Source organism: Protomyctophum bolini (assembly GCF_963924005.1).
Source record: "Protomyctophum bolini genome assembly, chromosome: 21".
Lineage (NCBI taxonomy): Eukaryota > Metazoa > Chordata > Actinopteri > Myctophiformes > Myctophidae > Protomyctophum > Protomyctophum bolini.
This window is the reverse complement of record NC_137882.1, coordinates 12,542,048-12,562,248: the sequence shown is the minus strand read 5'-3', so window position 1 is coordinate 12,562,248 and position 20,201 is coordinate 12,542,048.

Genomic DNA, 20,201 nt, shown 5'->3' with positions numbered 1-20,201 from the left:
AAACTAATGCTTGGATTGGATTCAGAATCATGAATAACCCCTAGTTTGACACGTCACATGTTACTTAAAGCATAATAAAATGTTGACATTTTTGCCTTATATACACAGTAGGATGTTAATGGTATGGTATGGTCACATATAAACCCCTATAAAACAACATATTCTCAACATATTCTCCTCCCAGTGGGACGTGTGGCGAGGACCTCCCTAGGGAGGCGCCCGAGAGGCATCCTATTCCTAACCAGATGCCCGAACCACCTCAGCTGACTCCTTTCCAGGCGAAGGAGCAGCGGTTCTACTCCGAGTAGAACAACATATTCTAATTTCTTATATATATAAAATAACATTTTAGGCCAATAAAAAAAAACGACCAAATTTCCCACTCCACACCCCTGGCTGCCGGACTATTAAGTTGGTTCCACTGATCCAAGCCGGAACACAATCGACTGATCATTAAAATAAACAAGCTCTGGAAAAACTATGCAGCGCACCATCAATGGACAGATGGGTGGGCCACGAATGCTTTCGAGAATTTAAAGTGGGCCCTGATCCAGAAAACGTTGGGAACCGCTGCACTACTGTCACCAATTTGCAACAACAACACCCAGGACAGGACACACTGTAGTTCTAGGACAAGTATCTCGCCTCTTGCATAGAGCACCAAAGTAAGACAATTAAGAACATCTGACAATTAGAATTTGATCTTAAATGAGACCACATCTGGCTAAAACAAAGGTCAAATAAATGAAAGATGCTATGTTTTTATGCTCATGACACATAATGTTTATATAATTATGATTCTCTGCAGCATGGATTATACCACAACATTTAGACTCAATGTACAGTATTAAACCCCACACCCCTCCCACTTTCACACCCACCTGATCATTTCTCACTGTCTCTAGATCTAGTTCCTGTATCACCTGAGCACCGAAGAGGATACTGAGCGCGCGCGCACACACACACACACACACACACACACACACACACACACACACACACACACACACACACACACACACAGGGTGTGACAGTACAGTACAGACCCCCTGGCGACCCACACACGGTAACTCTGTAATTTCTCAACCGTTTCGGACGCGGGCGGCTCGCCAGAACCGGCCCAGCCACCTGGGCGTGTTCCTGGGGGTCTGGATGTTCCGGGGACCCCAACGCAGTAACTTGTCATTTCTCGGCCATTTCGGACGCAGGGCGGCTCGCCGGAACCGGGCCGGTACCCTGGGCGCGTTCCTGTGGGTCTGGAAGTTCCGACCCCCCAGGGACGCACGCCCACATGGAGTTGCACCACTTACTTCACACAGGTGTGATTTTTTTATATAGAAGTGTATATTTGTACGTCTCAAAATGTTCTGATGAATTGAAAATGGTAGACCATGATGGTGCCGTCCACATAAACAGTTTTTGTATTGACTTGTGCTTTCTTTTGAAATGTACCCATTCTGCATACTGTTAATACATATTTCAATCAATCAATCAAAAACCATAGTCACTTCTATCAAGCATGATCTGCATGGTGATGGAAGTATGTCAAAGTATTCAATCACACATTGTGAGAGACCTCTCCCAGGCTCTCCACAGGTGCTGAGAACCAAAACTGTACCGTTTAATGACTATTCTACCAACAAGAAAAGCATAAATCAATAGCAAATAAAAGATAACCCTAATGCACCATGCCAGTAACTCCTTTCCCTCAGCTGGTGGTCCAGGGGGTAATGGGAGGATCATGATGACTCACACACTGCCTCTGATCTCTGAATACAAAAGCTCAGTTAAGCCAATACTGTACATGAAGGCAGCTGTGATTTCGGCATTGTGTTTAGCTATAACAAGGAATTCGGAAAGGTAGCCTATATATAGCAACAATATCTCCCTAAATACCGCAATGTCCTGCAGCTGAGACCATTACACGTCGCTGAATCAAGTTCATTCACAACAGCCTGTTAACGTGGCTGTTTGAAAACATCAAATCCTGCACTCAAGTCTTTCGGGAAAAGCATCTGCATATCCATGATCATTTTCATTTAACAAAACTGAACTGAACGTGAACAATAATGACTATAGCAGTCTAGCGCACATGTATCCAAATGTGGGAAATCTCAGCCTGTAGGCTACCACAATCGGACACCTATAGCTGCATGGCTTTCGTATTATTGTGAAAGTCATGCAACAGGTTGTAGGCTATGAGCGTTTTGTCCATGGCTATCAGTCATCACATATTGATACAACTCACATGGTAGCCTAGTAGGTGTAGGATATTCGTTGAAGCCTAAACAACAAGTTGATATGACAGTCACTTACAAGTCAGTGGGCGCCGGATGACCGCCAGTGACAGTCTTGAAATAACGCTACCCCAAACGAAAGATCGAAAAGCCGGGGCTGATGTGGCGCGCTTCTTAATTGGCAAACTTCCGTGACAGTCTGTCTCCTCGATAATACTTTCAACCCTTCCCTTGTTGTTCTGTTATTTTTGAACCCCCCAAACAAACAAAAAAGGCAGGCAGGCACCATTGAAGCCAAGGTGGTCACGGGGTTTGTATTACGGGGGAAGAGAGCGGGGAGGGGGGGGTGGTTGCGTGGAGCGGCTGAGGTGAGAGATGAAAGAAAGCCCTTTTAGTTCTCCTCCTGCAGGCTGTTGTTTTCCTGACAGACAATGGGCGGACAGACTGTCAGATTACTGCAACGCTTTCCTCCGCCCGGTGCTCATGCTCCACGTCGCTGCAGCAGGATGCTGATGATGGCACCTGGGCACTCTGAGGGAACAGCCAATCGGCGCTCTACAAACTGACAGCGCATATGGGCACGCGCAGACGGAGCACACATAGGCTTATTTCATTCATTCACAAAGAAAGAACCATTCACATCATTCACTCACACAGTCACACTGAATTAATTATGCCAGGCTTGCCAGCAAACGATGCAAGGTTTTCCAGGACCATACTAATAGGCTTAGTAACAGGTCACACTCACAGACCTGCATGTGTGTTACCAATGACAATGAATGATAGATGATAGATTTTTTAATATATGTTTATTGGTAGTAGTTTTCAACAGTTTAGTACAGTTTGAACATACCATATTTATTTATTTTCTCCCTCACCCCATACCTCCCACAACAGTTATCGTCATCATTAGCTATTATGTATTTTTCATAATAATTGGTCCTCACTATAATGTTCATGATTAAATTACATGACTATTTTTTTCTACTCTATTTTTTTCTATGTCTCATAGGAGGGCTGTTGGCAGTTCAGAAACCCGTCCGCACCAGTGACATCATCATTCGACAAGAAATGTTTTAAACAATATTTATTTGAAAAAATAATTAGATTTGTATTATCGGGAGAACGATGGCTTCTATTATTGTAGCCTATAACTTTTCAGGAATAGAAAGCCTGCAGTTTCTATTAACTTTGAGTCCCCATCGATAATGTCACTGGTGGATGAAATTCTGAACTGCCCAGCCCTCCCATGAGACACAGACAGATCGGAAAAGAATTGTGGCATTTTATCATGAACATTAGTGAGGACCAATATGAAGGTAGGTTGAAGTGGTGAAGTGGTCCTTTAAACATTCAAGGTGCCCAGATGTGCCTGTGCTCTGCACCTATCCTGTATCCTGATAATCAATATGGTAGTGTGTAGTCTAGTGATATTTTTTGGTTAAAACAATGATAACCATAGTAGCCTAATATAGGCCTATATCAGCTTCAATTTGTCCCGTATCCTTCATGATTTTCTCTCTCCTGATTGGTTTAACACATGTATCCTGACCTGAAAATGCATTTTCTGTTTTTGCGAACACGTAAGATTTGCGAACACGTATCCCATAGTCTGGGGTCATGGTAGGTGAGAGCCCATCAATTCACTTTAGCATAGTTGTCCTTGTCATTGACCGGTGGGTAAATTATCCACAGACAGTAACATACACACAAAAACACAGTAAGCCCGGTGAAAACATTTTTTATTATTTACTTTTGAGGTGAAGCAGAGTTTGTAAATGTGAATTTAAATTTGTAGCACATAGAATAGAAAATAACAGAATGTTACTGTTGAATCTATATTTCATGGAAGGTTGCTAAACTCAATTCCGTTGTGCTGGTAATGGTACAATAAATGGTTGAACTTGACCGTTAATTGTTCTTGAAGGCCTGAGGACGCTACATCACTTGTGGTCTGGCAGAGGCCCAGGTCTAATGTAGTCTACAAAAGCACATGAAGAGGCCCATCCCACAGTGTGTTGTCTTTATCAGTGTTCGTCACCCCATAAGGAAAAGTGCTGAGTAGGCGGCAAAGGGCAAGCATCCAGCAAAGCACTTTTTGTAGCAATGCTTCAGAGAATGTTGGTGATAAACCTGACAGCGATAGTTGGCTGATTTACAAAGATTGCACATTATGGACCATATCATGTTCATTCTAAATAGCATAATATAAGTAAAGTATGTCTTAATGTAGAATAGATCATCCAATTGCACTTTGTGATACACAAAGGAAATAAGAAAATGAATAACTCGGAATGTCCTATGAGGATACTTCAATTGAAGTGCAGGAGACTGTAAGAAATGTTCAGGTTTATACTCTATATGCATAACATCCGTGATCATAAAGGGTCACTTACTTTTACTTGCACCGCCTGAGCTCCCAACTGGCCTCAGGCTCCTGGACATGCAGCAGTCATGGTAGCCCACCCCATTCGTGAGTCATCCACCTATAGCTACCTCTGCCACAAACACCAATTCTGGTTGAGTGGAGTGGTATATTTACTTAGTTGTAAGAATGACGGTAAACAATGTCTCTTGTCCTGAGGCACAATCTCTCAACCACGCACATTATTCCCACTAATATGCCAAGGATGCCGCCCTTAAATCTTTCAAATTGGCCTCATGATGGTGCTATAACAGGTTGCAACACAAGCGTGGGTTGGCAACCCGGCTTGGCGGAGGTCTGCTCTCCGAAGTGCGCACATTTCTAGTGTTCATATCGTTCTGATGCCAATGACAGAGGATGGAGTTTATCAATATTGTCAAGAAAGTAGGCTAAATGTGTGTTTTGAAGAAAATTCTAAATGACGGAAAATCTAATGGCCTATATGGGGAGATGCGTCATAAGGAATCCAGGGAAAAGGTTATTTTGATTTTACGGCCTATGGTTCAAGAGTTATAAGCCAAAACGTAAAGTGGGATGTTATAGCACCACCACGTGGCCGAAAGATATAATTATATATATATATATATATATATATATATATATATATATATATATGTGTCATATAGCCAAATTATTATGAACCTCCGCTTGTAACTATTGCTTACGGTCTTGAGAAAAAAATACGTGAATGTGGATTTTCACACTTTCCCATTCAAGTCAATGGGGAAATATAATGCACTAATAAATTGATATCAATTAAACTATACAACATATCTCTTAGCAAAATACGAGCACACCATTCCTGACGCTCAAGTGCATACGGCCCAAACTGTGGGACAAGTATTGGGGTTACTCAGTCTAGAAAGTACGAGTGTGACAATGTCTGGTTGCCATACACCAGGGGTGCCCACACTTTTTCACTCGAGAACTACTTTTTAACTGACCAGCTCAACAAGATCTACCCACGCACAAAAATATTATCCCATTGCTGAAAATAGTTTTAAACAGTTACCCGAGGCGTTAGATATAATACAAACACACTTAAAATGGGAAATAGAAGGGCAAAAGGGAATTGGCATAGGTCTTTTAACTTTGTAATGTTTGTCTGCAACACTCTTGAAAACAATGTATTTCTTTGTGGGTTTGAGCTGACAGGTCCTTTTTATGTCATGTATCAATCAAGTCACCTTAATTCAAGTGGCAGATGCCAATTCTTTTTTTTAATATATATTTTAGGAGCATGTCACGTGGTCTACTATGAGATCTACTGGTAGATCGCGATCTACCTTCTTGGCAGCCCTGCCCTACACTAATTATATTTTGGCTATTGGTAGAGTTAAAGCCATAGCCTACAGGGCTGTATCCAGACAGAATACGTTGTTTTATGGTCTACATCATCCTGCTATGGAAAATAAAATATATGGCTTTGAGAATTATTGCTGGAAGGAAGGTAGTAATCTAGTAAATGAATGTCAAGGATTATTCAAATCTTTAACTTTTGTCAATAGGGCGGCATAGTGGATGTTCAATGGTGCATATTAACAAGCATGTACTTATTATGGTTCAATGCTTCAGTGGTAGAGCGAGTCAAATGGATATCTGCCCTGTTAAACTACAGTTTAATTTGCTCCAGTTAAGAGGAAACTTCTATTTAAAATGTTAATATACTGATCACTGATCCAAAATACATAGTCTGGATTTTCGGTGGTGGGGTGACCACCGAACTACAACATGACGTCACAAGCCGCGGTGAAGAGCACCACCGCCACCGCTCCAGCCCTTCTCTCTGTTTTTACTCACCACCGCTCAGCATTATTTCAGCTCCGGTGGTCAGCTCACCGCCGGAGCGGTGGTCACCTCACCACCGAAAATCCAGACTATGTATGAGCCTTCAGAATGAAGGAAAGGTTGTGCTGTATGTTGGTCAGCATTCGTCTGCAAGATAACATACACATATTTGCCCAAGGAAGCACATGAGTATGCTGTGTATTTTCAGCCGTACCCAGTAGGCTATACAGTGACTTTGCCTTTCTTTTTTTACTATTTTCAAAAACATTTTTGGAATAGTTAAAAAGTCGATCTACAAGCTCACAATGTGTTGATGTAGATCAGCTAGTTGAATCATTTTTCAATATTTTTCAAAATAGCAAAAAAGGCAAATAAGTTTAGAGATAAGGCCACTGACGAAATGATGTCCCTAAGTGCCTTGCTCATGGCCATGGTAATGATGACGGTAGGAGTTTCTTGATGGTGCAGTAGCAGTTGGGTGTTACTCATTAACTCTCACAGACTCTCCCAGTCACTCTGAGTGCTTGACAACAATGATCTGTTGGCCACAAGCTGCTTCTGTTTAACCTTTAAGTGAACAGCTTTATTAATAGGAAAAGCGTATTAAAAGCTTTGGTCACTGCTCAGTCACTTGCAGACCGTGTATCTGCACATCTCAGCCCCAACAATGTTCCATTTCCATGGACATTCGTGTGTGAATGTGAATGTATTATACTGTTATTTTAGAGCAGAATAACAGTCGGTTCGGCTCTGTAGACTGTAGAGCCTATACAATGTGACGTCATTTGAGGTTCGGGGGGGGGGGGGGGGGGACGACAGGTACCGTCCTAAAGTCGGCTCTTCGGTGCTACTGAAAATTTCTGACGAGCCGAAATCATTTCGGCACTACAGCGGTAAAATAGGAGTATGAATCGGCCCTTAGGGTAAAAGTTAGGTTTTTTTTAAGTTGTATACTGTGGTTACTTTACTTTGCGCCAAAAACCGTCCCAGCCAACCCGCCACTTTTGATGCGTATGCAAATAAAACAGCAAATTCTGCCTGATTTGCTGGGACCAGATTACATACATGTATACACAGGAGCATTACCTTTAATCCTCCCAACACTAAAACATATCGTCATTACGTCACAATCGAAGACCAATTACACTCTGGCATTGGGTCCTTTAATCCACATATTTCTTACGTCATCATTGAGAGCTAGATATACATATACACACACCATGTAATCTGGTCCCAGCAAATCAGGCACAATTTGCTGTTACTCCCTTTGCATACGCATCAAAAGTGGCGGGTTGGCTGGGACGGTGCATACGAGCTGGGCGAAACTATTACTTGCGCGCTCTGCTTGCTTGTAATAACTGCAGATCTCTCACAATTAGCTCATTGCAAGTGAACATTGCGCCTAGGCTGTGCTTACATCGTTTTTCACAACTTCCTATCAAGCTAGCTGCTTGAATCAAAGGGAATATTCATGCAGCCATACACGGTAGCAGCTGAAAGTGTAATCGAATCGCAGAGTCAACAGGTCATGCCTTTATTACATGTATGTACTGTATCTACTTGACTTATCTTCACAGCATGATCGAGCCCTCAAAGCCTACAGTGATTGCTAAAGTGGGATTATTATAGTGAATAAGGAGAGCAACACATTCTGGTTCCTTTATCCCTGTCACATGCTGCAGCAGGAGTTTCTGGAGTTACAGTGTACAGACTAGAGTCTATGTTTTTTTGTATGTCCGATATAACCTATGTAATGCCTAAGTATCTCCAGCAGGCTGAAGGCCGGGGGCGGAGATTATGTTTTCAACCCAGCCGCAGGGGGTGAAATTGGAATCGCATATTGAGGGGCCAGGCCTCTAGAGCGCACCTCTGAAAGTGCTTTCACTTCTTCCCATAGGGCGCTCCACACATGCAAAATGTTGAACCGCATGTCATAGAAATGCTGTGTGTGTGCGACTGTGCGTGCGAGTTAATAGATTAGTTCCACAGCCTGAATATTGGCCTTTCATGGGACCCATTTTCCCAAGACCCCACAGCTTGCTGTGCATGTGAACTTTTGAAATGTCACACTTCAAAACTGCGTATTTTATTAATAATAAATATAAACGACACATAATTGATTCATGGATTTTTGCCAGGGAAGTATGTAAACCATATAATTCTTCCCAAAAGTCAGAAATGTTTCATATTATTCTGACAGCTAACATTCAACAATACATCTCTATTATTTGGTAGTAGTTTTGCAGGCACAAAGCAAATTAATAATGCATATTGGTATTTTCCTCAATAACACTGCATCCCATACAGATAATTAATGTGTGTACTGTACCCTATAGGCCAAGCAGCAGTAATGAATCATTCCCGGGTACTCAACCCTAAATAATCAGTCCTTGTGTTCCACAATATTACTTATTAATCTTGCTGCCTTCGGTAAATAAATATAATAGAGTCTGCACACTGTGCATAGAGCAGTGGTTCTCAAAGTGGAGAGGGGGTCACCAGCAAAATGAATACAGCTTTAACCACTTTAACAACTTTAAACGCACGTGCGATGAGTTGTGAGCTTGTCGATCTGCTATTTTCACAAGGTGCCCTCACACCTCACACCACCGACGCATGTCTGTTTGTTATGAAACACAGGATAAGATTCCTTTGTGCAAGCACATACAGTACGTGAGAGTGTTGTCTTGGTGGTGAATGGTATATAGTGCATTTATATAGCGCCTTTATCCAAGGCGCTTCACAATGATTGTGCATTCATCATTATCATTTTTCGACCGCGGTCGAGATCATGGATTCCACAATGCTACGCCAGACTTCCCGGTCCTTCATTGCCACCCCCAGTTCCTGCCTACTGAAGCATCGGTCCTTCATTGCCACCCCCAGTTCCTGCCTACTGAAGCATGTGTCCCTCGCGATTACATCAGGGAAAGACATCTTTCTACCTCTGGTCCGCCCTGAGGCAGGACTCCAGAGAAGAAGGGAAGATACAGTATAACCTCATTGTCAGCTCTGTAGCAGTGGCCGGCAAACTGCGCTCTTCTGGATTGTGCATTACATTGACCCATTCACACACACATTCATACACCGATAGCAGAGCAAACCATGCAAGGTATCAACCTGCTCATCGGGAGCAATAAGGGGTTCAGCAACTTGCTCAAGGACGCGAACTCTGGGGGAGCCCAGGATCTAACTGGGAACCTTCCTGAGCCACTGCTGCGCCAGTGGTGGATGCAAGGGAGCTGGGGTTAGGTTGTAATTTGTGTGTTCCCTTATTGGGGTTTCGCTTAGTTGTATGGAAATTAGGAAGCCAGATAAATGATTGCTCATGCCAGTGATTCTGCACAACCCAATCATTAGCCCTAAACAAGTTCTGCTAAACTCATCTTAATTCTCAGTATTTAAATAAGATCTAGTATTAAAGAGTGAATTCCCAAATATCTTCTTAAAGGACATGCTACTCAGAAGGACAGGGAATAGTGACATCTTCACAGCTAAGAAATAACTTGTTATGATAGAGCTGTGAAAAAGGTCTATGAAAGCTATATTGCAGTGCATTTGGACACACAAACCACATGTATTTCCATCCAGTGGTGGAAAGTAAGTAGATTTACTCAAGTACGGGAATTAGTAACACAATCTACAGCAATGTGTCTATCACCTAGTCTTTGTTTCCTTGGTTAAATATGCTGCTGTGGACACTACCTGTCACTCACCTGGCTTCTCCTCCCTGTCACTCAACTGAGGCTGCTCCACCCTGTCCCAGCTGTAGCTCGTACTTGATTAGGGCCTTTCCTATAAAGAGGAGCTGTTTTGCCATGGTTTCATTGGCTCCCCAAGACCCGCAGCAGAAAAGTCGTGTCCCCTTTGTTGCTTTGTCTTTCATTATTTCAGTTTCCGATGGGTTGTGAGTATTGTCAGGTTCCGCACAGTGCTCGTTTACATGGCTGTGTGTCTGTCTGTGTGTCCGTTTAGAGTAGGACCTTTGACCCTGCCGTTTACACTATTGACCCCTGTGGCTGATGCCGATTAGGGTCAGGACACACTCACGCACGCAGCAAGGCAGCATAGGCCATGAATAGCAAGTATATGCTGCTGAATGGCTTGCCCTGATATTCGTAACCATCCTAACCATTTGTTTTTGGATTTTCTGCCTTTATTGGTAGTATCAAGTGATGATAGATAGGAAAGAGGGTGAGAGAGAAGGGGAGAGACATGCAGCAACGGTCCTCATGAACGGGACTTGAACATGCGACGCGCTGTCAGGCCAAAGCCTATATGTGGCATATGCGCCTGGACCACTTGGCCAGCGGGCGCCCCCATCCACGGCAAGGCTTCATTCACTAGTTGAGGCAAGCTGTAAAGTCAACCATAGAAATAACGTCATAACATCCCATCTGTGCCCACGTCACCATTATGATATACTGTAGTGTAGTGCTTGGAGGCAAGCACTACCATAATGGGTATTGCACTGAGTAAGTACTTCGGACGATAAATGTATCGTTCCCAACTGGCATCGGCCTGGTCTTCTCTCTAGATATGTGCATGCCTGAGTACCTGTCCATTTTGTATCTTGTGAATTATCCTAACAGGGCAGCCAGACTATAGTAATTGCCAGACTTTATTTTTAGAGTAAGCCCGGAAAGTTTATGTATTATTCCGGCCCCTGTGACATCATGTGGGTCAATACATCATTAGGAGGATATATTGTACTTTTACTCCAAACTTTATAGTATCTAGTATACTAGTTACTTTGAAGATTTTGATTATTATTAGAAAACATACACCACTTCAGCCCTTTACATAATGAATTGCATTTTGTGAGCCATTTGAAAATAGCCAATCTACATTTGTAGGATATTTTCATCACAAAACCGAATTCTTTCCCTGCTCCAGCATCGAAACATTATTGTTCATATCAAAATGACTGTCTCTAATCAAAACAATTATCCTCATGGCATGGGCTGCTTTGGAATTGAGTTGACTCATAATGAAATGAGAGTGAACGGAACCGTAGTGCTCTTCATTCAAACAACTGACAGATTACAACTGCAACCAAAATGCAGCAGCCAGAGTTTTAACTAGAACTAAGATGAGAGAACATATTACTCCAGTTTAGGCATCACTGCACTGGCTTCAGGCAGCCTCTGTAGACATTTTTAAAGCTCAGCTCAAGACCCACTTCTACAACATTGCTTTTAATTGATCTTTTATTTTTTTATTTTTGTTATTCATGTCCTCACTGTATTGCATTACTGCTTGTTTTTTAATGTTGTTGCCTTGTATGCTTTTGCCACTTTCTGCTCAGTGGTAAAAGTATAAACACTGTGGGGATTCCCGGACCCCACTTTGATAACTACTGTAATGATTAAAAGTATATCAGCCTCATTTTGGATCAACTGGAGCAAGGAACAGAGTAGAGGTGTGCCTTGCTTCATGATTATTTTCAAGGTCTTGAACAGACCAATACATTGTCTCTTGTCTGTCTAAGAAAATGTCAGAATTGCTCTCAGTGCCTATAATAACCCTGGGGCACATCACAGGCCAACAGTGTGTGTGAGAACACATACATACTGGTACTGTATATGGTAAATAGTTGTGTTCTCATAGCAGCGAAAGCCTGACCTCTATTGAGTTGAATGATCCAGGATTAACCCTGTGTAAGTGTAAGTGTAAACCACAAGTGGTTATGCTGCAATGAGTAAGAAGTTTAACTTCAACCCACAACACATTCTTGCTAAATACTCTGTCTTGTTCTCTCCCACACACACTCAACTAGAAAAAATACATGACTGGCTTGAAATTTCCTAAGGAGATGTAATCGCTGTATTGATTTTGGATCCCTTCCGTAAGCTCTCCATGATGTGTGTTAAGCATCCCTCTCTCTCTCTCTCTCTGCCTACAAGCGTGATGAGCAATTGCATCTCTCCCACACAACTACAACTGTCTACAGTATATGCTCAGTCTCAGAGTCTGTCAATGCTACCTATTCCTATATAGACACACATTTACGTACTTGGGTTTGTTTGACGATAGAAGAGGAGGTGAAGCCTGCTGCCTACTCATCGTGACTGATTATTTGTGGCCACTGCACCGTTGAAATAAAAACATCAACAAATGCTAAACAAAAGCTGTGAGTCATGTCAAGCGTTACGCTGAACTTTACAGGGGAGGGAGGGAGGGATGGAGAGAGAAACCTGTTTCACATTTTGGTGTTTTTAGGTTTGATAATTGTGTTTTGAGAAAATCCCTGGGGTGGATGGAGCCTCCGTGGCGGAAGGGAGTGGGGCAGCCATTTCCCCCGTTAGCGCTAATAAACATGGGCTAATAGTCCTTCAGACTGGGTAATGGGTTAAAGCAGGAGCAGGGGGGAAATCGCACGCATTATGCCAAACTACTATCTTATGCCCCCCTCTAGTTCTACTACACCACACTCACAACTCAGCTATAGTCATTAAAATTGTCATAAAAAGTTGTGTGTGTGTGTGTGTGTGTGTGTGTGTGTGTGTGTGTGTGTGTGTGTGTGTGTGTGTGTGTGTGTGTGTGTGTGTAGGGGGGGGGGAGGTTGCTTGCTTGCGGGAGACGCAAATTCCGACTGGTCAACTGCATGCATCAACATTCCTCTATTCCACATGTTTCTGTAGTTTCTACTTTTAGATACTGGTGGGCTTACTGAGCAATTAACAAGGCAGTGTAGCTTCATCTTAGGGTCGTCTACTTTGCAGAATATGGATGGGAAATTTGGTCATGTCTGATTGTCCGGCAGCCAGTGGTCATGCAGTCAGACATTCCTGTGGGGACGTCTGGTCTGTGCTTAATAAGCCTCTCAGACTAACCCTACTGAAGGAATGCTACTCTAGAATCACTGACCCCGGCCCCTTCCAACAAGTTGTTATTTTAATACCTTAGAGGGGAATTTCACTTTAAAACACTGCTGCACCCCAGACAGTTTCTGAAGTTGCTATAGATTCAATATGTATATATTTTCAATTGATCAGACACCGCCACCTTCTAAATAAGCCCATACTCAACTTCAAACTCCACGTTAGACTCGTTAAGAACTCTCCGGTTTCTGGTGACAGAGATTGTCCTTCTAATAATGCATAAGGGGGCCGTCATTCTTTTAAAATGTCTTTAAAAGTGAAAGATACGGTGTTAAATACATGCTCAGTCTAATTCTTGTCCCAAGCAATGTTTGCAAACAGCTACTGACACTCGGTCTCTTTTCAGACTGTTAGTCACAGCAAAGCCACCACTGAGCCCACCCTCATCCCCCCCTCTGTTTATTCCACAAATGTGGATGAGTGAGAACAAATTTGCCAAGTTCTCTTGGTAATAGTTCCTCTAGCCAAGTCTAACCACACAGTCACACAGCTCACTGCAGACGGCACATGGCATTCCAATAACGGCTTTGAAATCAGCCTGTTTTGTTATTGACCATTACCTCTACCTAGGTACTAGCCATGAGGTATTCCTCGGTTTTAGATTGTTGAGGAAGCCCTTATAGTTTCTATTAATTTCAATTTGAAAATCAACTGGCACAGTAAACCAACACGGTGAACATTACTATAACTTAATTTTTTGTATAATCAACGTTATGATATTGTTACCTTTCAATGCATTTAAAAGAGGGGATTTGTTTAACAATACACCACATCACTTTACGAAAATAGCAGATCTACTGTACCAGATCAACCTCACAGGCTATTTTTGACAAACGTTCCCCAGAATAGGGACGCCATAGGGTTCAAGTGGTTTTAACCAACATTGAGTCAAATATTCAGTTAAGCTTGGTAACTTTTTAATGACCATGGAGAAAATGTTAAGAAATGCCAAAAATGAAGTAATTAAAAGGAGAATGTTTTGAAGAAATATGGCTTAAGAGACAGCGGTATGGCCCTTAAGTTGAAATCTGCATGATTATACGAACTAAGAATAATCAAATTAAATTAAATTAAACAAATTAAGAGAATGGATGGATGGATGGATGGATGGATGAATGAATTCATGAATGAATGAATTCATGAATTACTGTAGGTAAAACATCAAAATTATTATTGTGTGTTCTGAAGACATGCATGATACAGTAGCGATCTAGCTGAAACCTAACAGGAGGACGATGGGTTTTCGGCTGTATCAAACGATACTGAACATGCAGGCTTGTCTCATTATCTACACCCTGCTGTCCAGTATGCTGTTCTTTGACATACTGTGTTTTCACCAGTCACCCAACAGATGTTCATATGCTCCCAGGGCAAAAAGCTGAGAGAGACAAGTAAATGCAAATAGCAGTTAATCTAAATCAAAGTAAAAAATACAATATTCTTCACTTTCAGCTCTTGCTAACATTTGGCAGATATTGGTTTTGCCTTTCCAAATTGTATATGGAAATCCACAACAAACCTTTATTACTACAGGGTTTAAGAGAGAACCACTAATTGTTATGCAGCCAAAAGATTAATGTGTTTTGAAGCTTGCACATAAAAGAAAACAATGTGTTGCACTTTGCATGCTGTATCTCTAAAAGAATATTATTGTTCTAAAAGAAGTGGGGAAATGTGTTTTTTGGTGCAAATGGTGCATTTATATAGCGCCTTTATCCAAGGCGCTTTACATAGATTGTGCATTGGATTCACCCATTCACACACACATTCATACACCGATGACAGAGGAAACCATGCAAGGCACCAATCTGCACATCGGGAGCAATTAGGGGTTCAGTGTCTTTCTCAAGACACTTCCGACACTAATCCTGGGGTAGCCCGGGTTCGAACTGTCAACCTTACGGTTCCCAACACAGCCACTCTACCCCTGAGCCACCACAGCCCAAAAACACATTTACCACTCAGAAACATGGTCTGTGGGGACTTTAAAAACTGCTGGTCTACAATGGATGGAATACAAAACAATGTTGTATTTACTCGTCATGACCAATACAAGTATTTTAACCATTTGTAGAAGGAAGAATTAATTCTCGTGAGATGTTGATTATAGCAAAGGCAGAGAGTGAGACTTGCACTATGCTTAGAAAGACAAAGCAGCAGCCAGGTCAGGATGACTGTGGAGACATCAGCACAACATTGACATGTGACAAAACTGTCACACTGTTCCTATGAACTCCCTTTTCCTGTGAAATTCTACAATGTCATTTCAGATTCCATTCATTCCATAAACATGTCCCAGAAGGCCGCAAGCAATTACATTTCCTTTCTGACCGATGCAGACAATTGCACACACACACATGTGCTCTCTCACGCACGCACGCACGCACGCACGCACGCACGCACGCACGCACGCACGCACGCACGCACGCACGCACGCACGCACGCACGCACGCACGCACGCACGCACGCACAGGAAAGCATATGCATGCACAGAAAAGCATATGCATTGCACATTCACACATAGAAGGAGATATTGTTGGTATTCTTCACCCACTGCTCACATCCGTTATAGTACAAATGGGTCACACACACGTGTGTGTGTGGGTCACACACACGCACGCATGCACCCGCAGGCACACACACACACACACACACACACAAACACACACACACACACGATACTTTTGGTTTCCTTCGCCCATTGCTCACACCCTGACTCTCCAAGGAGACAAGATATTACAGTCTCAGTCTCTCTCTCTCTCTCTCTCTCTTGTCAAAGGCTTCCACCTTCAGTGTCATTGTTTTCCTTCAACTCCAGCTGCCATGGCGACGCCGAGTGGAGAGAGGATGGGTTATAAATGAGAGATAGTGAGAGGGCTTGACGCAAACCATGCCTGCCATTCTCATAGCATTCTGGATGAATGAACAGAGACCAACATTCATTATGCAGAATAATTAACTGATAAGTAAGATCTAAAAACTATTTGATTATGATTGTCTGCTTAAATACCATTCCATACAATGTAACTTAGCCATGGTACAGTATTATGTGTGTTTTCACATTGTAGCCTATTCCTAAAAGAGTTTGACATGGAAACCTTTTTATCGTAGCCCATGATAACTCAAAATACATGTTTTCTTAACTCCAGTGTTTATAGACAAGCTCTTGTGTATATATTTGTTTAGTGGTTCAGACAGACTAGGAATTTCAAAGCCTGAATACAAATCTTTGAACCTGTAGAATCACCTTGTAAACAAAGTCAGACGATGTTGTGACGGCTGCGATGGCGTGTTGCTCTGCAATTATAGATTGTTCTCTTTGTTGACTGAGATTAAAGTCAAGACTGTTGTGATTGTGCGTGTTCGAGAGAGAGAGTGAACGTGAGAGTGTGCATGGGGCCGTGGTTGGTGCAGACACTAGATTAAAGATGAATGAACACGGGTAATTGATGACGTATTTAAGATTCACTCCAAGACTTAAGTCTAATGAGTGTTCCCTCAGCCTGAGCATACTAATTCTTCCAACAAGCTCATAAGCACTGACGGAAAACGAAGTTGAAATGGAGGAGGCCAGACAGACGACAAACTCTCCTTTGTCAATGACAAAACGCACAAATGGCATCTCTGCTTATTCCAGATTTTTCCCATTTGTGGGCTTCTGTTTTTCCACCTGAGTGGACAGAATGAACGGCCACTGTCTGCAGCTCACGTCTCTCTGCCTCACTTCAATAAGCTCTTACCAAAGTGACCGAGCCGGGGGCGAGAAAAGTGATAAAGCACTTTAGAGGTGGTATTGATTTGGAATCAGACCCCTCTGCCTGCACATGGATGCATCAATGGATGCATCAAGGAGCACCACCAAACCCCACCCACCTCCCCACAACAGCAGACGATTTAGTAGATAATGTACACCAGTTACAGGAATTTGTATATTTAGGAGCTGGTACAAGAAACATGTATGCAAATTTCACCGAAAGCCGGAAAAAGTTATAAAAGTATAAAACCAGGTATAAATCTAAAGCCTAAACTTCTAACCTCTAGTCTAAATGACTAATCCTATAATCTTTTCCGAATTCTAAATCTAACGCCCCAAGTATAAGTATAGAAATACAAGTGCGCACACACACACACACACACACACACACACACACACACACACACACACACACACACACACACACACACACACACACACACACACACACACACACACACACACACACACACACACACACACACACACACACACACACACACACACACACACACACACACACACACACACACACACACACACACACACAGACAGAGAAGATACTTTTGGTTTCCTTCGCCCATTGCTCACACCCTGACTCTCCACACACACACAGGGCGACTGTAGAGTGTCCTTGGGAAAGACACTGAACCCCAAAATGCTCCCGATGTGCTGGTTGGCACCTTGCATGGCTTCCGCCGCAATCAGTGTATGAATGTGTGTGTGAATGTAATGCACAATCTATGTAAAGCGCCTTGGATAAAGGCGCTATATAAATGCACCATTTACCATTTACACACACACACACACACACACACACCCGTGCATATCATGTGTACAAGGGTGCACGGCACGCTCAGACATCAACACATGTACACGCACATCATGTAGCACACGTACAGTACACAGAGCAGATGGCTGGTACTCTTCACTGTCTGGCAGCTTGGCATGCCAAGCAGAGAGCTGGATGGCAGAGCATTCACACAGACGCACCAGGGAGCCCATTGGCTGTGACAACACAGGCTCACTTTCCATCATCAGCCCTCTCATCTTTATGGCCTCAAACTGCTAAGTAAACACAGCCAGATAACTGGCTTAAACGTGTTTGGTTACTCAGCACACACACTTACAGCCTAAATACACATCTACATAAACTAGAGCTGGGGCGATATAAACTTAAAATAAAGATTATTTCAAGCTTTTGCCTCGATCACGATTAATGTTGTATTCAATTGATTTGTTGAGAAAATATAAATATGTATAGAAAAAATTCGTCTCGGGTTATTTTGATTATTTGTTCTAATTTACAGTTAATTACCCAGGCCCCTAACATGCACACACATACAGGAAGCATCTCTCCATACTTTAAGTGGCAGATTTATATCCATTTGGTTGTTTCCGCTTTCAGTGAGATTGCACTGTAAACCCACATCCTGCCATAGTCACATATGAGCCATCACCATCCATCTGACACGGGCTGGGGAGACGACATGTGTATGGCTTTTCCTCTGTGACTCACTTTTGAGACGGCAAACCAAGTGCAAAGTGCAAATCCCATTACATCCGTGGCCTGCAGGCACGAATATGTTTCAATTTAGCAAGGGGATGAATTAGCCAGTGAGCCAATCCGAGGGTCCAATGTTCACAACGGTTGGATTTATTATCCAACCACATTTGGGGGGGCGGGGGTGCTCTTGAATACACGCACCAAGATCCTGACTGTTCCATTTCACTCCGAGAGTGTAAAAATGGACCCACGAGGATCATCGCGTCACAAATGACCTGTCTTTCTCACGCACACAGCTGACAACATCAACGGGCAGAGCAGATGGGGTGTTATGAGAAGGAGAAAGGACTTCCATTTTTTCACAAGGTCAACGAGTTGGCTGTCACAAAGAATCAGAGTCAAGACATGGGTGACGGACACTCAAGATATAGCTGTCGATAGGGGCTATGCTACCAGAAGAACCATTGTCCACCACTGAATACTCAGTGTTAATGTCACATGAACCCCTAGTGTCCCTATTCTGGGGCTAATACATTTGGTGTAGAGGGGGAAAAAAGGAGTATAGAACTAGTATAGAACCCTGGGGGATAACGGTCAATGATATGGTTTAATTGGTTCATTTACACTCTCAGAGTTAAATTAACTAGTGTGGGCACCATGTTTAAAGTTGCTCTTCATAATGTGGCCTGAAGGACTTGAGTAAATAAAATGCAGTTCAAATAATCTGCAGTACAGTAGGCCTGTTATTGCCAACTGTGGTCAGGCAGTAGATAATTATTAGGCTCATGTAAACAAACATATCTATTTTTGAATTAAGATGTCACTCAAAGCTCCATGAAATTGATGGATATGGAGTCTTTGTTTGAGTTTTGTTTTTTTAAGAAAAGAAAAGAAAAATACATCCTCAAGAGGAATGTTACCATAAAGTAAATAGCTTTAGTTTGTCAAATAAAACATCCAACTTGTTTGTCCATTCTGTAGACTCCGGTCCTTTTGGGTGTCCTGCCAATGAAAGCAGGGCTTCCTGAATTACAACCATTTTTCTTTCTCTCGCTTGTCTCTGTATAGTCTAGTAGCCAGAATGTGAACCCGGACATGTTGAGTACACCAATGTTTTATGTTATAAATGTTTAGTATGGGTCCCCAGCATGTAGAAACTGCCGGATGCTAATTTGCATATGTTGAGAAATTTTCATAATTGGCATAATCTGTGACCATAACAACAACCTATAGAAGGCAAAATATTCAAAATGTCATCATGCATCATACTAAACATTTATAACATAAAACGTTGGTGTACTCAACATCACAATGGGGCTCTATGGGCTGGCTACTAGACTTAGTAAGCTCCCGGTGAATAAACAATGTGCATCAGTCCAAATGGAACATCAGCCTCCAGCCATCTTGCCAGTAGTCTTGGTGAAACTCCACATGTGCAACAACAGCCCATTCACATCCAGAAGTGGAATGTTCTCGCCTATGTGAGATGACTAACCACTGTCTGTTACCCTAGCTCCCCTGCACACGTTGTGAATCGTTTAACCCATTCTGACCTGAGATCAGATTCATACGAGGTTTCCACCGGGACACACACTGGTCTGATGAA